A 17629-nucleotide genomic window follows, 5' to 3' on the forward strand; every position below is an offset into this window, starting at 1 on the left:
GATAGCAGTAGCAACAAAAGTACCAATAACAGTAGTAATAAAATACTAATAACAGTACTAATAACAGTAGTAATAACCGTAGTAATAACAGTAGCAATAACAGTACAAATAACAGTAGTAATAACAGTAGTAATACAAGTAAAAATAACAGTAGTATTAACAGAAGTAATAACAGTAGCAAAAACGGTACTAATAACAGTACTATTAACATTTGAAATAACAGTAGTAATAACAATACCAATAACAGTACTAATAAGAGTACGAATAACAGTAGTAATAACAGTAGCAACAACAATACTAATAACAGTAGTAATAACAATACTAATAACAGTAGCCATAACAGTGCTAATAACAGTAGTAATAACAGTAGTGACAACAGTACTAATAACGGTAGTAGTAACAGTAGTAATAACAGAAGTAATAACCATGTGAATAACAGTAGTAATAACGGCAGTAATAACAGTACTAATAACAGTAGAAATGGCAGTACCAATAACAGTAGTAATAAAAGTACTAATAACAGTACAAATAACCATACTAATAACAGTAGTTATAACAGTACCAATAACAGTAGTGATAACAGTACCAATAACAGTAGTGATAACACTACCAATAACAGTAGTAATAACAATACTAATTACTGTAGTAATAACAGCACTAATAACAGTAGTACTAACAGTACTATTAACAGTAGTGATAACAGTAATAGTAACAGTACTAAAAACAGTACTAATAACAGTATTACTAACAATACTAATAACAGTACTAATAAAGGTAGTAATAACCGTAGTAATAACAGTAGCAGCAACAGTATTAATAACAGCGCTAATTACACTGCTAATAGCAGTAGTAATAACAGTAGTAATAACATTACCAATAACAATACTAATAACAGTAGTAATAACAGCAGCAATAACAGTAGTAATAACAATACTAATAACAGTATTAATAACAGTACTAATAACGGTACTAATAACAGTAGTGATAACAGTACCAATAACAGTGCTAATAACAGTAGTAATAACAGTACTAATAACAGTAGTAATAACCATACTAATTACATTAGTAATAACAGTGCCAATAACAGCGCTAATAATGTAGTAATAGTAGTACTAATAACAGTTGTAATAACAGTACTAATAACAGTTGTAATATCAGTAGTATTAACAGTAGTCATAACAGTACTAATAACAGTAGTAATAACAGTAGTAATAACAGTGCTAATAACAGTAGTAATAACAGTAGTAGTAACAGTAGTAATAACAGTACTAATAACAGTAGTAATAACAGTACTAATAACAGTAGTAATAACAGTAGTAGTAACAGTACTAATAACAGTAGTAGTAACAGTACTAATAACAGTAGTAATAACAGTACTAATAACAGTACTACAAGAACAAACACATAGGATGTAGTAGTACACAAACCAGAGCCCTGCCACTGATCTTACTGTGTGCTTCGACCGGTGAGCTTCCTGTTTGAAGCTTGCTCTGCCACCCTCTATGATGTCACTCCAGTGAAGTGATGTGATTTTGATCATGTGGTTTCTCTGCAATACCAATTATTTATGATTTTCTCCTTGTCAGACCAAGAAATAAACACGTCAGGATTAAGCAGTTTTATATATGTCCCACTCTTTCTGAATTCAACCTACGTACATCAAATATGCCTTTTAAGTTTACCTCTCCAAATTATTGAGACATTGAGAAATTAAGAAATTGTATTGGCTACACACAGTACATAGACTTTACTTGCAGGATGACACAGGGTCTGTACCCTTGGAGGTTCTTTTTACAACATAAACATAAATGCAATGAAAATAAGGTATTTGAACATCAAATTGATACTAAAATGCTGATTTGTTTAGATCCAATGTCCCCTTGACTCATGTTCTTGACTCACACGTTGACAGTTACTCTAGATAGAAACCTTCTTTGTCTAAGATTGTAGTTTGCACATTATTTCCTTACAACACAGGGTCATGGTATTCCACCTAATAGTATTTTATACTCACTGTATAATAACATCATAAACAAAACTCTCAACTATGATGATGACATCACCAAGAAGTTTATTGCCACTAAGAAGCCCCAATGGAGAAGAGCTACTCTTCAGAAGGAAGCACCAAGCGGCCAGAAGGGAGCTCCAAGCAGCCAGAAGAGAGCACCAAGCAGCTAGAAGGGAGCACCAAGCAGCCAGAAGGGAGCACCATGTGGCCAGAGGGGAGCACCATGTGGCCAGAAGGGAGCACCAAGCAGCCAGAAGGGAGCACCAAGCGGCCAGAAGGGAGCACCAAGCCACCAGAAGGGAGCACCATGTGGCCAGAAGGGATCACCAAGCAGCCAGAAGGGAGCACCAAGCCACCAGAAGGGAGCACCATGTGGCCAGAGGTAAACTGCAGTAGGTGGTCTGGAATCACTTGCAGCTCAATGCAGTCCTTAACTATCGCCCCGTAGCACTCACTTCTGTCATCATGCTTTGAGAGACTAGTTAATGAACTCTTTGGGCTAGACATGTTGCTAGCAACACACCTCAACAACATCCGGTGAAATTGCAGAGCGCGAAATTCAAAATACAAAAATCGTAATATTAAACATTCATGAAAATGCAAGTGTCTTACATTGTTTAAAAGATAAACTTCTTGTAAATCCAGCCGCTTTGTCAGATTTCAAAAAGGCTTTACGGAAAAAGCATACCATGCGATTATCTGAGGACAGCACCCCGCGTAAAAAAACATTAAAAACATTTTACAAACCAGCAGAGGGGTCAAAAAAGTCAGAAATAGCGATAAAATAAATCACTTACCTTTGAAGATCTTCCTCTGTTTGCAATCCCAAGGGTCCCAGCTACATAACAAATGGTTGTTTTGTTCGATAAAGTCCTTCTTTATATCCAAAAAAAGTACGTTTATTTGGCGAGCTTGATTCAGTAATCCACCTGTTCCCCTCGTTCAAAATGCATACAAAGGAATCCCCAAAGTTACCAATAAACTTCGTCCAAACAAGTCAAACAATGTTTCTAGTCAAGCCTCAGATACCCTAATATGTAAATAAATGATCAAATTTAAAACGGAGAATAGTGTGTTCAATACCGGAGATAAATAACAAAGTGCGCGCCCTCATCCACGCGCGCCACAAGACTACAGTCAAAATGAGAGCCACCACAGGCCTCCCGGTTGGCGCAGTGGTTAAGGGTGCTGTACTGCAGCGCCAGCTATGCCACCAGAGACTCTGGGTTCGCGCCCAGGCTCTGTCGTAACCAGCCGCAACCGGGAGGTCTGTGGGGCGACGCGCAATTGGCCTAGCGTTGTCCAGGTTAGGGAGGGTTTGGTTGGTAGGGGTATCCTTGTCTCATTGTGCACCTGTCCACCTGTAGTGGGCTAGGTGCAGTGCGTGCTAACCAAGGTTGCCAGGTGCATGGTGTTTCCTCTAACACATTGGCTGGCTTCCAGGTTGGATGCGTGCTGGGTTAAGAAGGTTGTGTATTGGAGAATGCATGACTTTCAAAGCTACCATGAAATTGTGGAGAAAAAGGGGTAAAATTTAAAAATGAGAGCCATGTTGAAAAACTAAAATTTCTAAGTCATTTTTCAAAAAACAAGCCTGATACCCTTTTTAAAGACGGTTGACATCTAGTGGAAGGCATAGGAACTGCAATCTGGGAGGATTACCTTTGATTTTCCCATAGACAGCCATTTCAATGAACAACAAAGAATTCCGGATGGATTCTCCTTGGGTTTTCGCCAGGCATATCAGTTCTGTTATAATCACAAACATTATGTTTAACAGTTTTAGAACCTGCAGACTGTTTTCTATCCAATACTACCAATTATATGCATGTCCTAGCTTCTAGGCCTGAGTAACAGGCAGTTTACTTTGGGCACCTCAGTCATCCGAACTTCCGAATACTATCCCTAAGAAGTTGGGTCATATCACCTCTACCTTACCTGACACCCTAGACCCACTTCAATTTGCATACAGCCCCAATACGTCAGAACACTGTTCATTAACTATAGCTCAGCCTTCAACACCATTGTACCCTTCATGCTCATCATTAAGCTCTGGGCCCTGGGTCTGAACCCCACACTGTGCAACTTAGTCATTGACTTCTTGACGGGCTGCCCCCAGCTGGTGAAGTTAGGAAACAAGACCTCCACTTCGCTGATCCTCAACACAGGGTCCTCACAAGGGTGCATTTTTTAATTGTATTTTAGTGATGCTAGTCGGGCGGGCGGGTGCAGGCAGCGAACGGTTGAAAAGCATGCATTTAGTTTTACTCGTGCTTAAGAGCAGTCCGAGGCCATTCGAAGAAGTGTTGTATGGCATTGAAGCTCGTTTGGAGGTTAGTTAACACAGTGTCCAAAGAAGGGCCAGATGTATACAGAATGGTGTCGTCTGCGTAGAGGTGGATCAGGGAGTCACCCGCAGCAAGAGCGACATCGGTGATATATACAGAGAAAAGAGTCGGCCTGAGAATTGAACCCTGTGGTACCCCAATAGAAACTGCCAAAGGTCCGGACTACAGGCCCTCCGATTTATCACACTGCATTCTGTCTAAGAAGTAGTTGGTGAACCAGGCGAGGCAGTTATTTGAGAAACCAAGGCTGTTGAGTCTGCCGATAAGAATACGGTGATTGACAGAGTCGAAGGCCTTGGCCAGGTCGATGGAGATGGCTACACAGTACAATCTTTCATCAATGGCGGTTATGATATTGTTTAGTACCTTGAGCGTGGCTGAGGTACACCCGTGACCAGCTCGGAAACCGGATTGCACAGTGGAGAAGGTACGGTGGGATTCGAAATGGTCAGTGATCTGTTTATTAACTTGACTTTCGAAGACTTTAGAAAGGCAGGGCAGGATGGATATATGTCTGTAACAGTTTGGATCTAGAGTGTCACCCCTTTTGAAGAGGGGGATGACCACGGCAGCTTTCCAATCTTTAGGGATCTCAGACGACACGAAAGAGGTTGAACAGACTGGTAATGGGGGTTGCAACAATGCCAGCGGATAATTTTTAGAAAGAGAGGGTCCAGATTGTTTAGCCCAGCTGATTTGTACGGGTCCAGGTTTTGCAGCTCTTTCAGAACATCAGCTATCTGGATTTGGGTGAAGGAGAAGCTGGGGAGGCTTAGGCAAATAGCTGTGGGGGGTGCGGAGCTGTTGGTCGGGGTTGGGGTAGCTAGGAGGAAAGCATGGCCAGCCGTAGAGAAATGCTTGTTGAAATTCTCAATTATCGTGGATTTATCGGTGGTGACAGTGTTTCCTAGCCTCAGTGCAGTGGGCAGCTGGGAGCAGGTGCTCTTGTACTCCATGGACTGTACAGTGTCCCAAAACTTTTGGGAGTTAGAGCTACAGGATGCAAATTTCTGTTTGAAAAAGCTAGCCTTTGCTTTCCTGACTGACTGCATGTATTGGTTTCTGACTTACCTGAAAAGTTGCATATCGCGGGGACTATTTGATGCTATATTGCAGTCTGCCACAGGATGTTTTTGTGCTGGTAAAGGGCAGTCAGGTCTGGAGTGAACCAAGGGCTATATCTGTTCTTAGTTCTACATTTTTTGAAAGGGCATGCTTATTTAAGATGGTGAGGAAATTACTTTTAAAGAACGGCCAGGCATCCTCGACTGACGGGTTGAGGTCAATATCCTTCCAGGATACCCGGGCCAGGTCGATTAGAAAGGCCTGCTCGCAGAAGTGTTTTAGTGAGCCTTCGACAGTGATGAGGGGTGGTCGTTAGACCACGGACCCATAGTGGATGCAGGCAGTGAGGCATTGACCGCTGAGATCCTGATTGAAAACAGGAAAGGTGTATTTGCTCAGCTCATGCTCATGCTCAGCCCCCTCCTGTACTCCCTGTTCACTCATGACTGCATGGCCACGCATACCTCCAACTCAATCATCAAGTTTGCAGACAACACAACAGTAGTAGGCCTGATTACCAAAAAAGACGAGACAGCCTACAGGAAGGAGGTTAGTGCCCTGGCGGAGTGGTACCAGGAATTAACCTCTCCCTCAACGTCAACAAAACGAAGGAGCTGATCAAGGACTTCAGGAAACAGCAGAGGGAGCACGCCCCTATCCACATCCACGGGACCGCAGTGGAGAAGGTGGAAAGCTTCAGTACCTCTGCGTACACATCGGCGTACACCTCACTGACAATCGGAAATGGTCCACCCACACAAACAGTGTGGTGTAGAAGGCGCAACAGCGCCTCTTCAACCTCAGGAGGCTGAAGAATTTTTGCTTGGCCCCTAAGACCCTCAGTAACTTTTACAGATGCACAATTGAGAGCATCCTGTTGGGCTGTATTTTAATTTTATTTAACCTTTATTTAAGTAGGCAAGTCAGTTAAGAACAAATTCTTATTTACAATGACGGCCTACCAAATGGCAAAAGGCCTCCTGCAGGGACGGGGGCTGAAATAAAAAATAATCAATATAATCAATAAAATATAAATATAGGACAAAACACACATCACGACAAGAGAGACACCACAACACTACATAAAGAGAGACCTAAGACAATAACATGGCATGGCAGCAACACATGACAACACAGCATGGTAGCAACACAACATGTCAACAACATGGTAGCAACACAACATGGTAGCAGCTCCACCTTTAACAGAAACTGCACCGCCTGCAACCGCAGGGCTCTCCAGAGGGTGGTACGGTCTGCCCAAAGCATCAACGGGGGCACACTGCGTGCCCTCCAGGACACCTTTAGCATCCGATGTCGAAGGACGGTCAAAAAGGTAATCAAGGACATCAACCACCCAAGCCACTGCCTGCTCACACTGCTATCATCCAGAAGGCGAGTTCAGTACAGATGCATCAAAGAGAGACTGAAAAACAACTTCTATCTCAAGGCCATCTGACTGTTAAATAGCCTTCACTAGCCAGCTACCACCCGGCTACTCAACTGCTGCCCTAAATGCATAGTCATGTCTATAGGCTACTCTAATAATGGAACACTGGGTACTTTAATAATGTTTACATACTGCTTTACTCATCTCATATGTATATACTGTATTATATTCTACTGTATTTTAGTCAATGCCACTCCAACATTGCTCATCCTAATATTTATATTTTTCGTAATTCCATTGTTTTACTTTTAGATGTGTGTATTGTAGTGAATTGTTAGATACTACTGCACTGTTGGAGCTAGGAACACAAGCATATCGCTACACCCGCAATAACATCTGCTAAATATGTTGTATGTGACCAATACATTTTGATTTGATTTGTAAGTGTTTTCCCTTCACTACTCAGTGTAATGTGTGCATGAAGCCAGTCATCTCTGTTTTTGTTGGAAACATCATCCATCATCCATCATCCATGTCAGTAATTGATATACTGGAGTACTTTCAACTACACTGACACCTTCCTACATTTCTGTTAGGATGAAGTACCATGTCACACAGACTACAGTCTGCATGTTCACCCATATTGATCATATTTAAGACACTATAGCCTACTAAGCTATTCATATTGTTGTTCTCTCCTAATCAATGACTGGAACGAATTGCAAACAAAAAATCACTGAGGCTGGAGGAGATATCTCCCTCCCCTTATATCTCCCTCTCTAACTTTAAGCGCCAGCAAATATACAACTACCGAATCCCCATATTGTTATTTTGTTGTTGTTGCTCTGTTGCACCCCAGTATCTCTTCTTGCACATCATCATCTGCACATCTATCACTCCGGTGTTAATGCTAAATTGTAATTATTTATTGCCTTACCTCCCTAATCTTACTACATTTATACACCCCGTGCATAGACTTTTTTTTCTATTGCGTTATTGACTGTACGTTTGTTTATCCCATGTGTAACTCTGTGTTGTTGCTTTATCTTGGCCAGATCGCAGTTGTAAATGAGAACTTGTTCTCAACTGGCCTACTTGGTTAAATAAAGGTGAAATAAATAAAAAATTATGTACAAAAATATCATTGCATTTGCATGACACACTATAACGGAATTAGTCCACGTAGTTTCAGTGAATGTGCCAAGGATATAATGGGAGTTATTATAGTTGAGACTTGGGGTTTAGTACAGGTATATTTTATTTTAACTAGGCAAGTCAGTTAAGAACAAACTCTTATTTTCAATGACGGCCTAGGAACAGTGGGTTAACTGCCATGTTCAGGGGCAGAACGACAGATTTTTACCTCGTCAGCTCGGGGATTCGATCTTGCAACACTTTCACGAAATCGTCTGTCGCTCTAACCACTAGGCTACCTACCGCCCAGACAGGCTAATCACAGTGGGAAATAAAGTTTAGAAATATGGAGTGCCAAAATGTCTGTAGTTAAATTGACTTTCAAATATAACTAGTCCTAATGATTGTTAATGATTATATTCCTACTGAACTAAAACATCTGTTCAAAGGAGACAACATTCATGTTTAGGTAATCCTTTTTTTGAGAGCCTCCAGGTATAATGCATTATGATGATGTTATAAAGCATTGCAAGACCTTTTTCATGTTAGCCTATCGTGTAATAATGGCCCTGACTAAATAACAGCGTTTTAAGTCTGTTGCAAATGTCCTTCATAGGCATAGCATACAGTATAAACCTCATTATACGAGATGATAAATGATCTTGTTCGTAACAAGTAATAAGGCATTATACTTGCAGTGTTAGCTAAGTGTTACCATGATTTCCCTCCATATTTAGTTTTGCTACTTTAAAAAATAAATCTCACGTATTTAGAATACATTTAACTAATTATCCCTATTATAATGAATTCTAATTGCATAACCTATCTAATCTAAAACAGAAAATAGTTCAGACTGATGCTGAAGAACTTTGGTATTTTATCTTCCACTGGCCTGCAATCTATTCATAATTTAAAATATATATATATATTCGTAGTCAATCTAAGATAGACGATTACCCGATCGACAGAACTTGGAACAAGAGAAATCGTGGCCAACACAGCCATTGTTGTAACTCATGTGTTGGATTGGCGGAGGGTCAAAATCGGAAGTAGTTTATTTATGCTAATGAGGGGGTTGTAGATAGTTACGTTCAACGGCGGGAGCCGCCCTTCATTCACCACATGGTTAAAAGCAGGGTATGTTCGCGCCACTTTCGCAATTTTACTACGATTCACAAAGTCCTACCGAATCAAAATAGCAGCAAATGCCAATGCGATTTTTGTTAGCTACTGTGCAATTTACAAGTTTGTGGTTTACTTTCGTAGATATGCCTGGAGCAGTGACCGTAATGGGTAAGTCTGCACAAGTGAGTGAAGATGGTGGATTTCAGAGGCGAGTGTCTTCGTACGCGCATGTTATTGACCAGAAACCTGTTGTTAGTCTTTTCCTGGGATGCAACTTTCGAAGTTAAACCGTGCTTATTCGCGCACTTTGTTGCCACAGATTTGCCTAGATTATACCGGGAATATATTCTTTAAAACGAACCTTTTTAAAGCAATGTAAGAGGCGCATGGCCACTCTCCTCCGTGGTTATTAGAATGAGCGGTATTTGAAACGCGTGCGCTGTTGCCTCTGCAATGCCTCTTGAGCAGAGTGTCTAGCTGAAGTGAGCGTTACTTCTGGTAATGCTGTATTTCGTCCATTCTTTATTATATTTGGCTAGACGGGAAATAAAGTGAATTAATTTGGTGTACTGTCTTCAGTGGTGTGCGTTTTGAAGTGTCTCCAGAACAATGCAGTAACACATGGAGGGAAGTAGCAGGCCGCGCCTCTGCTGGATTGTGAAAGCTACGCTAGCTAACGATAACTAGGGAGCACTTATCTAGCTTAAATTACTTGGCCAGTCATTCAAATAGTTATCAGCGGGTGGCTAGCCAAAGAAGATTGTGGTAACGCTGGGCAAAATGTTTCACGCGTGTGTGTTAAGTGCCCTGAACATACAGTCGATGACATATCAACAGTGTTGAACAGTATGCGCGGATGACAAGGCCGGGGGGCTAGCATGCTAACGTTAATGGCTGGCGTTAATGCTCTTTGCATAACTTCTTGTTTGATAATTAGTGTTACCCACATTTTGTTTATTCTCAATGTATGATTTACGACTAACACTAGTTTGCCAAAATTAGACGCACGGTGCTCTCACCGCAACAAACGTATTATGGCATGGGCTAGCCAGCTACCGCGAGCCTGCTACCACATGCTTTGTATGCAGCGCTTTGCCGTGTGGATTCCTACGGATTTTGCGATCGTGTGCGTGGTGCGCTTGGCCAACTAGCAAGGCGCATATTTCAACCACCAACAAACGCAGTGTATTGATTTGTTTCATTACAATATTATGGGTTATATTTGTGTATTACAGCGAACACTGATTGTGGTTGTAAATGTTGGTAATGCGGACTTAGCGGCGCCATGTCAGTGAGGCGCGTGGGGGAGGGGGATTCTTGAATTGTTTGAGAACGCATGTGCAGCTCCCACGACGCGGCCGCAAGCTGCGCATTTCATACAATGTTTAAACTTGCTTTGATGTCGTCCAAGGATTCTCTACTATTGGTTTTAATTGGCAACGTGTTTCTAGATTGCGCGTTTGATCTTGCCGCGTGTACAAATGGCTTTGTGGCGTGTTGCTCTGCAAATATCTGCGTGTAACTAAGTGAACACTTGCAAGCAAAATTTATCCAACTAATATTATGGAGACTTTACAATTTGTCGCAAAACATGTAATACAGGGTCTTCCAAGCAAAAAAAAATATTTGTGCATGATGCTACAGGGAATGCAGTGTAGCTAGGGTTAGTTTCTTAACTAACATGGTAAAATTGTCAACTAAAGGCCCATAGAACTTGCTAAAATGGTCTGGTAGTCTGTCTTTTACAATTAATTGTTTCTCTTCTCTTTTCCAGGCACCCATTGGGATGGGATGTACGCTTGGAATCCATCCGCCCTGTTCAAGTGATTGGCCCAGAAACATTCCAGCGTTGGTTTTGGATATGTGCAAGGGTGCTTCACTTGCCTAACAGTCACTGTAGTGTCAAAGTGCTTACAGTGCAGGTAGTCATCTAATATCTACTGCAGTGAAGGCACTTTAAGCACTATAGTGGCACGGTGACTGGCTTCACTGCACACTGATTGTGTGAACCTTAACTGGTGCTTATGCTAAGGTGCATCTAGTGCAGATAGTGAAGTAGACCAGCACCTACTGCCCTACGTGCTCCTTCTGGCATAAGGGCTGGGACTCGTCTGGTCTATGAAAAGTGTATGATTTATCCTTGCAGATCTCTGCTAGTTTTGCATAGTTGCACTACAAGAGAAATGGAGTTGTGCAAATCTATGCAAAACTGACGGTGGCCTGTGTGTCCATCTGTCCTGGTGAATCTTTTTTTACATTTTTTAAAATGTATTATTATTGGTTGAGCAGCATGGAGGGCTCTTGGGCGTCCTACACCCCTTTCCACCCACGGCAACGTTAATGTGCAAACTGGTTTCAGCAGTATTAAAGTGCTTATAGTGCAGGTAGTTTTATGGATATCTACTGCAGTGTGAGCACTTGATGTACTTCTAAATGCATGCATCACCACCGGGTACAGCAGACGCCGCCGAGGGGATGGAGCCACTGGTCGCTGGTTAGTTTTGCTGGTTTGCTTTCAGCTTTTTTAATGTACCGCTGTGCAAATCCATGCAAAACTGATCATAGCAGTGATTAATTTAATCCTTCGTCAGAATAACAATCCCTTTCTGTGCAGGTTGGGATAGGCAGCGATGCTTTTTACTTGTATGGTATTGCACTTGTCCCGGCCTGTTGAGGACTCGGGGAATTGTCCTGCTGCAGAACACGTTCAGTTAAATTACACCGGTGACCATAATGCATCCATGTGTATTTGAAGTGGTGTCATTTGAGTGCTATAATTATTAAATGGTTTACACCTCACTTCAACTTTTGATATATAGTATATTGCTTTTGTTGTAGTTGCTGTCCTTCCAGCTGAATAGTGAATTGTTAACAACAACAAAAAAATATTGTGAGTAGCATTCTGTGGGTTGAAAGAGAACATGTAGTTAAGGTCTTACCTCTGTTATGAAGCTAGTTGAATATCAAAGGGCACATGTCGGGACACCTACTTCTCAACACTGCAATGGGACATCCTTGAGCTTTTGATTCATATGTATTTTGGTGAATTTGCTAATTAAATGTATAATTTCAGGACACTGGGGGTGACTTTTTTTTATTTCTGAAAGTATACATGGGTTTTCTTCCACAGTGTGAATCTACTGTTAAAATGAATATTTTCTACTGCGGCTCCTTAATCTGGCCCATGAGCGAGTAAAAGCAATGCATGTGGATGTAAACCATAATGTGTAACCCCTGTAAATGTCATGGCTTTTGTTGGTTGTGCAAATTTTTTAATAGTGCTATGCTCGCGCTCTGAATATTAAATCCGGCCTATCTAAATTGCATGACCACCGCGGTGAGCTAATGCTCTAGCTATGGACACATGGGTCTGTCGTGTCCACCCACAAATGGCAACTGGGCTATTCATGGTGCCAAGTTGATTGGTTTAAGCATACAACATAAATCCTATTAAGTACATTTAGGGTGAGTTGATTATCCTGTTAACCAGCAGCACCCTCCTTGCCAGAAAGTTGATGCATCTGACCTAACGCAGAGAAGGGGAGTAGTCCATCCTACACTTCTGGTTTGAGAGTTGCCTCTGAATTACTACTTATGAAGAATTTCCGTGTTCGAGTGCTAGTCGGAACTTGGCAACTAGTGTTCCCGACTTGCTAACTGGTTGTAAAAGCGGCACGTTAACAAGAACCAGATAGCATGTCAAAGTTCAGTTTCCTAGTTCTGATAAGCCCATGAACACAATAGGCCTATGTATTTTGATGCGGTTTACAGTATTGTCAATTTGCACATGAGCCAGGGGTTGTGTTCAGTTGAACTCTTGATATTGCGTAAACTGTAGCGTTTACATTGAGGCGAAATTGGTTCTGTGAATGGGGTGCAAATAGATGAGGGTAGCATGCGCGGCGTGTACAGAACATCTGCTTTCCATGACATGTAGTGCCTTCATAAAGTATTCACACCCCTTTTTCCTAATTTTGTGTCACGGCCTGAATTAATAATTGATTAAATTGAGAAATGTCGCTGCGTACACGTCTTAATGTCAAAGTGGATTTCTGTTTTGGGAATTTAACAAATGAAGATTATCTTGAAACAAATATTCAACCCCTTTGTTATGGCAAGCCTAAATGTACTAAATATATGAAGGGACTTTAAAAATAAAAATAAAAGACATTGAATATCCCTTTGAGCATGGCGAAGTCAATTACACTTTGGATAGTGTCTCAATACACCCAGTCACTACAAATATACAGGTGTTCTCCCTAACTCAGTTGCTGGAGAGGAAGGAAACTACTCTGGGATTTCACCACGAGACCAATGGTGACTTTAAAACAGTTGAAAGGCTGTGATAAACAGGATGAATCAACATTTTAGTTACTCCACAACATAACTGACAGTGTGGAAAAGGAAGTCTGCACAAAAATACTCAAACATGCATCCTGTTTGCAACAAGACACAAGTAATACTGTAAAAAAAAAAGTGGCAAAGCAATCAACTTTTTGTCCTGAATACAAAGTCTTGTGTTTGGGGCACACAGCAACAAAATGTGGAAAAAGTCAAAGGGTATGAATACTTTCTGAAGGCACTGTAGACTGACCCCGGGGAAAGCTGTGATCCATTATTGATGTCCGCTATTAAATCTGCTTCAATTAGTGTAGATGAAGGGGAGATGACAGGTTAAAGAAGGATTTTTGAATGAGCAAGACAAAATATTTAAGTGCCTTTGAACGGGGTGGGGTATCAGGTATCAGGTTATGATAGGTTTAATCCTGTGTGTATCTGTACCTAACATCCTTAAAGCTTTACTCTGCTTCATATCTACATCACTAAAGTCATATTAATGGTATGATTGTCAAGCAGTGGCGATCAGTTTGCAAATAATGTTTAAAAAAAAAAATGTAATCATTGAGTTAAACTGCATACAAACTGTTTTTTTGTTGCTTTCTTGAGTAAAGCAGCTCCAAAATGCAGGTGTTTCAGCCAAGCTCAGTGCTTTCTGTGATGGTGGTGGGGCAGCCGGTGGAAAATACGGAGTGTAGGGGGTTGGCAATGTTCTCTAGTTGTGCCGTGATTGTCCCAGTGTTCTGTCACTCATTGGGACACTACGTCGCAGCAAAATCTACAGGGAGAGCTTGAAAATTCAAGCCCCTTGGGTGCTGCCAAAGAGTTACATTAAAGTGCCCATCCAAGAAGGCTCAAGGTCATTGGCCACAGATAAAATCGTGTCAAGTCACATATGTACCATAGCTTTGATTGGACTAATCATACTTTCAAAATCTTAGCTAGTAAGCTAGACAAGCAGTCATCATCATGAATCACGTTGACCATCTACTGGCAAATGCTTTTCAACCCTGGTCATATGAAGAGAAATTATAGATAAAATGTAGCGGTGCTCATCGGCCATTGGACATAAACATCACACAACAAGTTGGAAATTCCAAATTCAACAATGAGTGGTTTGAAAGGAATCAATGGCTAACTGCAAGCGTTGCATAGCAATCACTAGACTGCTATTCAGTGGAGTGGGTGTGTGGTCCAAGTCTGGGTTTGAGGGTCTCTTTTCCAAGCTTAGATGGATAAACGTTCAACTTTATGGGCCAGAACAGGTTGAATACACTGGTCATGCTCTCAATCCAGCATGACGTCTGCCGCGTTCAAAACAACTGGAAACTGGCCAATCTCAAACTTTATGCAGCAGCATACAAGACATTTGTGGACTTGTGCTGTGGCTCACTTGAATAGGAAGGTGGCGCGGCGATCCTTGTGGGAAAATTGTCATCAAACTTTGTCATCTAAGTCTGGCATTCTCTGGATTTATGGTGATTTCAAGAAACCTGGGAACTCTGAAAATTAACGAGCTCCGACTGGGAAAATATGTTTTGAACTGTCATTCAACTCGGAATTCCAAGTGGGGAACTCTGTCCTCTTTCTAGAGTTTCGACCTGAAGATCACTGACGTCATGATTCAACCGGTTTTTTTCGAGTTCCCAGTTGTCTTGAAAGCACCATAAATCCAGAGAATGCCAGAACTTTGATGACAATTTTCCCAAGGACCGCCGCGCCACCTTCCTGTTCAAGTGAGCACAGCACAAGTCCAAAAATGTCTTGTATGCTGCTGCATAAATGATGTAATATGCCAAGGAGATATGTATACTGTAGCTAAGAAAGTAATTCTAAGTGCATGATGTGTAGTAAGCTGTTATTAGCCCATGTGCCTCACCCTAATAATTTGGTCCCTTTCCCCTTGTTAACTTAGCCTACTGTTCTGACTTGGTGGTGCACATGTAGCCTATAGCCTGTTTTAGAGAAATGTAATCATCAAATATTATAAGAGCTTTCATTGTCTGCTTATATGGCCCCTTTATTTATAATACTGTTCTGACTTGGTGTACAGGGAGAATACCGTAAGAACGGACCATGTTCTGAATTCTGTTGCTGTACATTTCAAAAGTGCTTTACAAATGGTTATATTGACTAGCTCGCTCATTAATGTCTTATGTCTAAATTACAGATGGCCTCTTATCTGCTCATCCTCCCCTCATGCCATAGTCTGTACATCTCAATTGTCAGTAGTAACCACACATTTGTTTAAGCAAGTCAGCCATATCAGCTATGTTTTTTTTTTAAAGGCAGTAAATGAGGCTGATTAAACTGTTTCGCTGCCAGACAAGGCTCCGCTAATAGCCAGGTGTAGCGGTGGTAAGGATTCACTACAGTGTTGAATAAAAAGCTCTGCTGCTGGGACAGCTTTACGTCGGCCCTAACAGTTTGTGGGCACCGTTTGTCACCGTTAGAAGTGCAATTAATGTCATGATTAGTGTTGTGTAGTGGATTTGCTGTCATAAATCCCCCCCCAAAAATGTGGGGGGAGTTTGCCCCACCAACATTTACATTCTAAAATCGCTTTATGGGCCAGAAAAGGTTGAATGCACTGGCCATGCAGCATCCCTGGGCCCATGGTGTGTAGACACAGGTTAATAGATCGCATACTCATGTTGCAGTTATGGTTTTATCCAGCAGAGGGAACCACATGCATTAACATTTCCCCTCAGTTTCAAAAGATGTCGCTGATGGACAATAATGGTAGCAATTGAGATCAGGTGTGTGCGGGTGATTTAAGTGCTGTTGATGGTTAAAAGAGAGATTAGCTGACAAGAATCTGGTGGCCATTGATGGTTGCAATAGACCCTATAGGTTTATGTAATAAATACAATTAGGATTCAGTGAGTGTACCAGTGGAGTCTGCTGAGGGGAGAACGGCTCATAAAAATGTCCGGAACGGAGCAAATGGAATGGAATCGAACACCTGGAAACCATGTGTTTGATACCATTCCACTACAGTCATTACCACGAGCCCATTGTCCCCAATCTCCTGTGGAGTGTACTGCAACTTCAGAATAGAAAAGTCTATTTATTGAAGGTGTGTGTATGTGCAATGCAATATCCGTCTATCACACAGAGTGAGTCCATGCAACTTAATTGTGACTTCTTTTACTCATGAATAAAAATATGAAACACATGTAAAGTGTTGGTCCCATGTTTCATCAGCTGAAATAATAGATCCCAGAAATGTTTCTCCTTTGCCAAGATATTCCATCCTCCTGACAGGTGTGGCATGTCAAGAAGTTGATTAAACAACATGATCATTACACAGAGGCATTGTGCTGGGGACAATAGAAAGCCACTCTAAAATGTGCAGTTTTGTCACACAACACAATGCCACAGATGTCTCAAGTTTTGAGGGAGCGTGCAATTGGCATGCTGACTGCAGGAATGTCCAACAGAGCTGTAGCCAGAGAATTGAATGTTAATTGCTGTTGTCCAGACCCAGCCCAGTCATATCATCTATGAAGTTAGGGATGGGCGACGCTTGGCGCCATGTTGGCATACCTGCCATAACCTTTGTCGGGTTGACTTTTGTCACGAATCGTGTCTACTACCAAGCACAATGAAGGCAGAGGAACACAACAGTAGGAGGTTAAGCATCATTTATTCCAAAATAGAAAAGCTCTAAGGCAAAACAGAGAAAAGTCAACAGTAGATTAAAAAAAAACCACACAACAAAAAAACAGCAGAGATGTGAGAGAGAGAGAGAGAGTGCAGCTGAGAGCCACCTGACCCTGAGCCAGAAACACTCTGTGGAGATCTAAATCTCATGTCAGTTTTTCCTGAATGACAGAAAATAGAAGCATAAGATTGGAAATATACAGTACATTGGTGCAGGTTTTCCCAACAATAAAAGGCCCTGAACTTTATGCAATAATATTAGATGGCGCATTTGGAAAACATTCTTGAAAAGCTATCCCTAGATCTGCCACAGAACTCCAGTCCTTCTCAAACTGAGGACCAATGTGCTGCCTGTGAGGTCAGAGGATCCCTACTGCTCTCTGCCTCTAATGCAATATGTATATGTACATAAATAAAATATTAAATGAATGCAACATAGCCATGTTTTTTTTAGACTGTGATTGCATCTGTACTGTATCTCTGTGTTGTGGATCTGTCTGCCTAAGTACCATGATATCTATGACCATTGCAATAAGCGTAGTATACTGAATTGTGCAC

This window comes from Oncorhynchus tshawytscha, linkage group LG03, assembly GCF_018296145.1.
Source record: "Oncorhynchus tshawytscha isolate Ot180627B linkage group LG03, Otsh_v2.0, whole genome shotgun sequence".
Lineage (NCBI taxonomy): Eukaryota > Metazoa > Chordata > Actinopteri > Salmoniformes > Salmonidae > Oncorhynchus > Oncorhynchus tshawytscha.